We start from the raw sequence: 8283 nt of genomic DNA on the forward strand, positions 1-8283 counted from the left end.
TTCATTCGTTCTTTATATCTTTACATACCTCTAGTTTCCCTCTCTCCTGATGCGGATCAAGGAAAATGCAGAATAGATCATTGTTAGCTAGGAGAAGATAAAATGTAAGGTAGACACAAAATGCTGGAGTAACTCAGCAGGACAGGCAGCATCTCTGGAGAGAAGGAATGGGTGACGTTTTGGGTCGAGACCCTTCTTCAGACTGAGAAGGACCCGTCTGAAGAAGGGTCTCGACCCGAAAGGTCACCTTTTCCTTTTCTCCAGAGATGCTGCCTGACCCGCTGAGTTACTCCAGCACTGTGCGTCTATCTTCGGTACAAACCAGCATCTGCAGTTCTTTCCTACACAGACGAACAACCTCGTCAAAAATCAAAGAAAGGAAACGAGAATAAGTTAACAGAGTATATGTAAAGGAAAACAATGGACTATCTGTGCTGCATGTTAATCCCAAATGATGCTAAAGAAGTTCAAAACAAGAATTTTAATCTACAGGGCCTTTACATGTTTGAAAATATTACCAGACACACCCAGGAAGTGGAATATTGTGTTAAACATAGAATATAATTCCGCGCATTGTAAACTCCATGGAACTTTTAACATAAAGCCAATTTCACTCAAAGGCTTTAACCTAAAGGGAGCGATCAGACTTGTGCTCCAGGCTGTATAAGCTGAACAAGTAACCTGATTTCCCCCTTCAAGAATCAAAAAAGGAACAAAAAGTTTAGCAATACAAAAAAAGACAAAGTCTTTGATAAAAATGCCTTTATGTTCATTGTCAGGATATATGTCTGATTTTTTTTTAGTGCAAAAAAAAAAGGGTTCGATTTTTGCAAGGTGGGACCTCCTTTATCACTGCGAACCTATTCAGCGGGAATAACATGATAGCAGTGGGAAACCTATACAATGCACTGATACACAGTCTCCACCGGGCCTGTACCTGTCCTGGGTCTTACTGTGCAGGAAGGAACTGCAGATGCTGCTTTAAAGATAGACACAAAATGCTGGAGTAACTCAGCGGGACAGGCAGCATCTCTGCACAGAGAGAGAAGGGATGGGTGACATTTCTGGTCGTGACCCTTCCTCAGACTGAAAATCCCTTGCATTACCCCTCTCTCCACCCCTCCCCCATCCAGGTCACACCAGCTTTCTTTCTCACCTAGCTACAGCTAACAATGGCCTGTTTCCTTTATCATTGTTACTTTTTTTGCGTGTCTCCTATTCGTTTGTTCTATATCTCTCCACATCATCATCTTTATCTCTCGTTTCCCTTTCCCGTGACTTTCAGTCTGAAGAAGGGTCTCGGCCCGAAACGTCACCCATTCCTTCTCCAGAGATGCTGCCTGTTACTCCAGCATTTGGTGTCTACCTGGGTCTTACTGTCAATGTCTACATTACAACTACCACGGTGACATTTCTGATCAGGTATCCCGGAGGTATCTCATGGTTTCTGATTCATCGGAGTGCTGTTCCAGTATCCAGGTCGGCATCGAGTCATAGAGTAATGAGGAGGAGAGGAGGTAATCAATAATACAAGAAATTATTAGACTTAGACTTAACTCATACATTCATAAGTTCCAGGAGCCGAATTCGGTCATTTGGCCCATCGAGTCTACTCCACTGTTCAATCATGGCCGACCTATCTATCCCTCTCAACCCCATTCTCCTGCCATTTCCCCATAACAGACGTACAGCATAGAAACAGGCCCTTCGGCCCAACTTGCCAACATGTCCCATCTATACTAGTCCCACCTGCCGGACACTTTAGAGATACAGCGTGGAAACAGGCCCCTCGTCCCATCGAGTCCATGCTGATCAGTGATCACCAAATACATTAGCACTATCCTACATGCTAGGGGCAATTTATAATTTTACCGAAGCCCATTAGTCTACAAACCTGTACTTTTTTGGAGTGTGGGAGGAAACCGGAGGATCCGGAGGAAACCCATAAGGGTCACGGGGAGAATGTACAGACTCTGTACAGACAGTGACCGAGGTCAGGATCGAACCCGAGTCATTGGCACTGTAAGTAGACAATAGACTATAGGTGCAGCAGGAGGCCATTCGGCCCTTCGAGCCAGCACCGCCATTCAATGTGATCATGGCTGATCATTCTCAATCAGTACCCCGTTCCTGCCTCCTCCCCATACCCCCTTACTCCGCTATCCTTAAGAGCTCTATCTAGCTCTCTCTTGAATGCATTCAGAGAATTGGCCTCCACTGCCTTCTGAGGCAGAGAATTCCACAGATTCACAACTCTCTGACTGAAAAAGGTTTTCCTCATCTCAGTTCTAAATACGCGTATTAGTAGGGTTGCCAACTATCTCACTCCCAAATAGGGGACAGGGTGACGTCACCGCCCCGTGCCCCACGTGACCTCACCCAGCCAGCTGCCCGGGCGGCCGCCATTGGTGGAGCGGGAGCACGTGGCCGGTGGCTGGGTAAGGTCATGTGGGGTGCAAAGCGATGACGTCCCTTATTTGGGAGTGAGGAAGTTGGCAACCCTAACTGGCCAACATGTCCTGAATACACTAGTCCCACCTGCCTGTATTTGGTCCATATCCCTCCAAACTGGTTCTATCCATGTACCTGTCTAACTGTTTCTTAAATGTTACGATAGTCCCAACCTCAACTACCTTCCTGGCAGCTTGTTCCACACACCCACCACCCTTTGTGTGAAATATTTACCCCTCAGATTCCTATTAAATATTTTCCCTTTTACCTTAAACCTGTGTCCTCTGGTCCTCGATTCACCTGCTCTGGGAAAGAGACTCTGTGCGTCTACCCGATCTATTCCTCTCATGATTTTATACGCCTCAATAAGATCATCCCTCATCCTCCTGCGCTCCATGGAATAGAGTCCCAGCCTACTCAACCTCTCCCTGTAGTTCACACCCTCTGGCCCTGGCAACATCCTCGTAAATCTTCTCTGTACCCTTTCCAGCTTGACAACATCTTTCCTATAACATGGTGCCCAGAGATGAACACAATACTCCAAAGGTAGACACAAAAAGCTGGAGTAACTCAGCGGGTCAGGCAGCATCTCTGGAGAGAAGGAATGGGTGATGTTTCGGGTCGAGACCCTTCTTCAGACTGATGTCAGGGGGGCGGGACAAAGAAAGGATATAGGTGGAGACAGGAAGACAGTGGGAGAACTGGGAAGGGGGTGGGGAAGAGAGGGACAGAGGAACTATCTAAAGTTAGAGAAGTCAATGTTCATACACAATACTCCAAATGCGGCCTCACCAATGTCTTATACAACTGCAACATGACCTCCCAACTTCTATACTCAATCGGCTGACTGATGAAGGCCAATGTGCCAACAGCCTTATTGACCGCCCTATCTACTTGCGAATCCACCTTCAAGGAACCATGCACCTGCACGCCTAGATCCCTCTGCTATACAACATTCCCCAGAGCCCTACCATTCTCTGTGTATGCAAAACAAAGCATTTCACTGCACCCAGGGTGAAGGTGATAATAAGCTATAATTGAAGGGGATCACAAAATGCTGGAGTAACTCAGCAGGTCAGGCAGCATGTAGGAGAGAGGGAATGGGTGACGTTTCGGGGCCGAGACCCTTCTTCAGACTCAAGGTCTGAAGGAGGGTCTCGACCCGAAACAACACCCATTCCCTCTCTCCTAGATGCTGCCTGACCTGCTGAGTTACTCCAGCATTTTGTGATACCGCAGTATAAGCTATAATTGAATGATTGGGTTATCGATGGTCAGAATACAGCCGGGTGGGCTGAAGGGCCTGCTTCCACGCGTCAAACGTCCTCTGTCCATTTCCCTCCACAGATGCTGCCTGACCCGTTGAGTTTCTCCAGCACTTTGTTTTCTACTGAAGAGTTGGTCTCGTCCCGCCAGCCTAATTTTACTAATCCCTCTTGGTGCCTCCTTAATGACAATGTTTGCTCTGTACTACCTGCCTGTTGTTTATTCATTACTTACCCTTTGAAGTAGTTATTACATTACAAAGAATAAGAGACCTCTTCCTTCATGTGCCCCATTAAAGTGATAACCAATTCTTGTTTACAGGTAGAGATTTGTTTAGATTTTAGCTGCAGTGATCAAAGCCTTAACACACAAAAACATCAAGTAATCCCAGCGTTTAGGAACACAGATTTTTTTTCTCTCTCTGTGCATAAGAGAAAAGGTTTATTGTTTAACTCTTTCTCAACTCCAGGAGAATGTAGCAGTTATTCACAGGAATGTGTAGGGGAAAAAAACTGCAATAGGCAATAGACAATAGACAATAGGTGCAGGAGTAGGCCATTCGGCCCTTCCAGCCAGCACCGCCATTCACAATAGACAATAGACAATAGACAATAGGTGCAGGAGTAGGCCATTCAGCCCTTCGAGCCAGCACCGCCATTCAATGCGATCATGGCTGATCACTCTCAATCAGTACCCCGTTCCTGCCTTCTCCCCATACCCCCTCACTCCGCTATCCTTAAGAGCTCTATCCAGCTCTCTCTTGAAAGCATCCAACGAACTGGCCTCCACTGCCTTCTGAGGCAGAGAATTCCACACCTTCACCACTCTCTGACTGAAAAAGTTCTTCCTCATCTCCGTTCTAAATGGCCTACCCCTTATTCTTAAACTGTGGCCCCTTGTTCTGGACTCCCCCAACATTGGGAACATGTTTCCTGCCTCTAATGTGCCCAATCCCCTAATTATCTTATATGTTTCAATGTGATCATGGCTGATCATTCTCAATCAGTACCCCATTCCTGCCTTCCCCCCATACCCCCTGACTCCACTATCCTTAAGAGCTCTATCTAGCTCTCTCTTGAATGCATTCAGAGAATTGGCCTCCACTGCCTTCTGAGGCGGAGAATTCCACAGATTCACAACTCTCTGACTGAAAAAGTTTTTCCTCATCTCCGTTCTAAATGGCTACCCCTTATTCTTAAACTGTGACCCCTTGTTCTGGACGGGGATCGCAGGTCGACGCGGACTCGATGGGTGAAGGACCTGTTTCCACTCTGTATCTCTGAACTAAAATATACTAAAGCTTTTGAGGGCAGGATTGAACCCAGGTCTCTGGCACTGTGAGGCAGCAGATCTACCAACTGTACCACTGTTCCACCCTGAAGGTTTACGGTTACATAGAAAATTGGTATCAGTTTATTATTGTCACGTGCACTTTGCATGCTACCTAGTCATATCATACTATACATGAGTACAATCAAGCCATACAGAAGTATAATTTGATAGTGTAAAGAGAAAAATACCAGAGTGTAGAATATAGTGTTACAGCTTTATGGTATTACAGTTATAGAGAAAGTGCAGTCTCTAAAAAAAAGTGCAAGGTCCGCAATGAGATTAGGAAAAAGGGAAGTACAACGAGACCTGGGTGTCCTTGTACACCAGGCTCTGAAAGTAAACATGCAGGTACATCAGGCAGTGAAGAAAGCTAATGGCATGTTGGCCTTCATAAAGCGAGGATTTGAATATAGAAGTAAAGAGGTCCTTCTGCAGTTGTACAGGGCCCCGGTGAGACCACATCTGGAGTATTGTGTGCAGTTTTGGTCCCCTAATTTGAGGAAGGACACCCTTGCTATTGAGGCAGCGCAGCGTAGGTTCACCAGGTTAATTACAGGGATGGCGGGACTGTCATATGAGGAAAGATTGGAAAGACTGGGCTTGTATTCACTGGAGTTTAGAAGGATGAGAGGGGATCTTATAGAAACATATAAAATTATAAAAGGACTAGACAAGCTAGATGCAGGAAAAATTCTCCCAATGTTGGGGAAGTCCAGAACCAGGGGCCACTGCCTAAGAATAAAGGGGAGGTCATTTAAAAGTGAGATGAGAAAAAACTTTTTCACCCAGAGAGTTGAGAATTTGTGGGATTCTTATATTTAATGTACCGAGCAATGAAGGCAAGCATGCCGTACGTCTTCTTTACCATCCTATCTACTTGTGCTGCCTCCTTGAGTGAGCTATGAACTTGGACTCCAAGATCACTCTGCAATCAATGCTGTTAAGAGACTTGCTCCTCAACTCTCTCATTGAAAGTTAGATAGAGTGGATGTGGAAAGGATGTTTCCACTGGTGGGAGAGTCTAGGACCAGAGGTCATAGCCTCAGAATTAAAGGGCGCTCTTTTAGATAGGAGGTGAGGAGGAACTTCTTTAGTCAGAGGGTGGTTAATCTGTGGAGCTCGTTGCCACAGAGGGCTGTGGAGGCCAAGTCAGTGGATATTTTTTAAGGCGGAGATAGACAAATTTGTGATTAGAGCGGGTGTCAAGGGTTAAGGGGAAAAGGCAGGAAAATTGGATTAGGAGGCAGAGATCAGCCATGATTGCATGGCGGAGTAGACTCGATGGGCCGAATGGCCTAATTCTACTCCTATAACTTGTGATCTCCCCTTATATTCAACCTTCCAAAGTGCAACACCTGACACTTACTCGGGTTAAACACCATCTGCCCTTTCTACTCCTGTTGTATCTTCCAACTTCCAATTCTGGTGTGGAAAACGAGGGCTCGTCCGGGATTTGAACCCGGGACCTCTCGCACCCTAAGCGAGAATCATACCCCTAGACCAACGAGCCAGATATGTATGTTGCATCTATCATTGTCATGAATACAGTTGCAAGCTTCATGTGAACAAGGAATTTCATTGCACTCTGGTTTATATGACATTAGAAATAAAGAAACATTGAAAGTAGGTGCAGGAGTAGGCCATTCGGCCCTTCGAGCCAGCACCGCCGTTCAATATGATCATGGCTGATCATCCAAAATGAATACCTCGTTCTGATTTTTTCCCCATATCCCTTGATTCTCTTAGCCCTAAGAGCTAAATGTAACTCTAACTCTCTCTTGAAATTAAATTAGTTTAGTTTAGTTTATTGTCACATGTACCGAGAGACAGGGAAAAGCTTTTGTTGGAAGTTAACCAGTCAGCGGAAAGATTATACATGATTACCATCGTGCCATCCATGGTGTACAGATACAGGGTAAAGGAAATAAGGTTTAGTGCAAGATAAAGTCCAGTGAAGTCTGATTAAAGTTAGCTCGAGGGTCTCTAATGAGGTGGATGGGAGGTCAGGACCACTCTCTAGTTGGTGTGAGGATGGTCCATTTGCCCGATAATAGCTGGGAAAAAATTGTCCCTGTCCTGCTGTTACTCCAACATTTTGTGTCTATCTTCAGCATTGGAGCACATGGTATTGGGGGCAGGGTATTGACATGGATAGAGAACTGGTTGGCAGACAGGAAGCAAAGAGTAGGAATTAACAGGTCCTTTTCAGAATGGCTGGCAGTGACTGGTGGGGTGCCGCAAGGCTCGGTGCTGGGACCCCAGTTATTTACAATATATATTAACAATTTAGACAATAGACAATAGACAATAGGTGCAGGAGTAGGCCATTCGGCCCTTCAAGCCAGCACCGTCATTCACAATCAGTATCCTGTTCCTGCCTTCTCCCCATACCCCCTGACTCCGCTATCCTTAAGAGCTCCATCTAGCTCTCTCTTGAATTTAGACAAGGGAATTAAATGTAACATCTCTAAGTTTGCAGATGACACAAAGCTGGGTGGCAGCGTGAGCTGTGAGGAGGATGCTGTGAGGCTGCAGGGTGACTTGGATAGATTGGGTGAGTGGGCAGATGCATGGCAGATGCAGTATAATGTGGATAAATGTGAGGTTGTCCACTTTGATGGCAAGAACAGGAAGGCAGATTATCATCAGAATGGTGTCAGAGATGTTCTATCTCTGGAGAACATGGACAGGCGATGTCTCTGAATGCTTTCAAGAGAGAGCTAGATAGAGCTCTTTAAGGTAGCGTAGTCAGGGGTATGGGGAGAAGGCAGGAACGGGGTACTGATTGTGAATGATCAGCCATGATCACATTGAATGGCGGTGCTGGCTAAAAAGGCAGAATGGCCTCCTCCTGCACCTATTGTCTATTGTCTATTGGGTCGGGATGCTTGCTTCCATCTGCATACTGAACGATATTGATCAGGCACCATTTGATCTACTGTGTAGGAATGAACTACAGATGCAGCTTTACACCGAAGATGGACCAAAATGCTGGAGTAACTCAGTGGGTCAGGCAGCATCTCTGGAGAGAAGGAATGGGTGACGTTTCGGGTTGAGATCCTTCTTCAAACTGAGAGTCAGGGGAGAAGGAGTGTGGAGACATGGAGGGGTAAGGTGTGAAAATGATGGATCATAGGAGACCATGATAAGGAAATGTGGAATGGTCTGAAGAAGGGTCTCGACCCATTCGTTCTCCTGTGCAGCTGTTCCTGCAACACCTTGTGTCCATGTTAG

The 8283-nt window shown here is 45.9% G+C and overlaps 1 non-coding gene across 1 annotated transcript; it reads right to left on the minus strand.

Annotated features, from left to right (window-relative positions):
- Positions 1-6487: 6487 nt before the first annotated feature.
- On the minus strand, positions 6488-6559 carry trnap-agg (transfer RNA proline (anticodon AGG)). Its single transcript has one exon. It is a non-coding gene; the product is annotated as a tRNA-Pro (tRNA).
- Between the last annotated feature and the right edge of the window lie 1724 nt (positions 6560-8283).

The sequence above is a fragment of the Rhinoraja longicauda genome, chromosome 7, assembly GCF_053455715.1.
Source record: "Rhinoraja longicauda isolate Sanriku21f chromosome 7, sRhiLon1.1, whole genome shotgun sequence".
Classification (NCBI taxonomy): domain Eukaryota; kingdom Metazoa; phylum Chordata; class Chondrichthyes; order Rajiformes; family Arhynchobatidae; genus Rhinoraja; species Rhinoraja longicauda.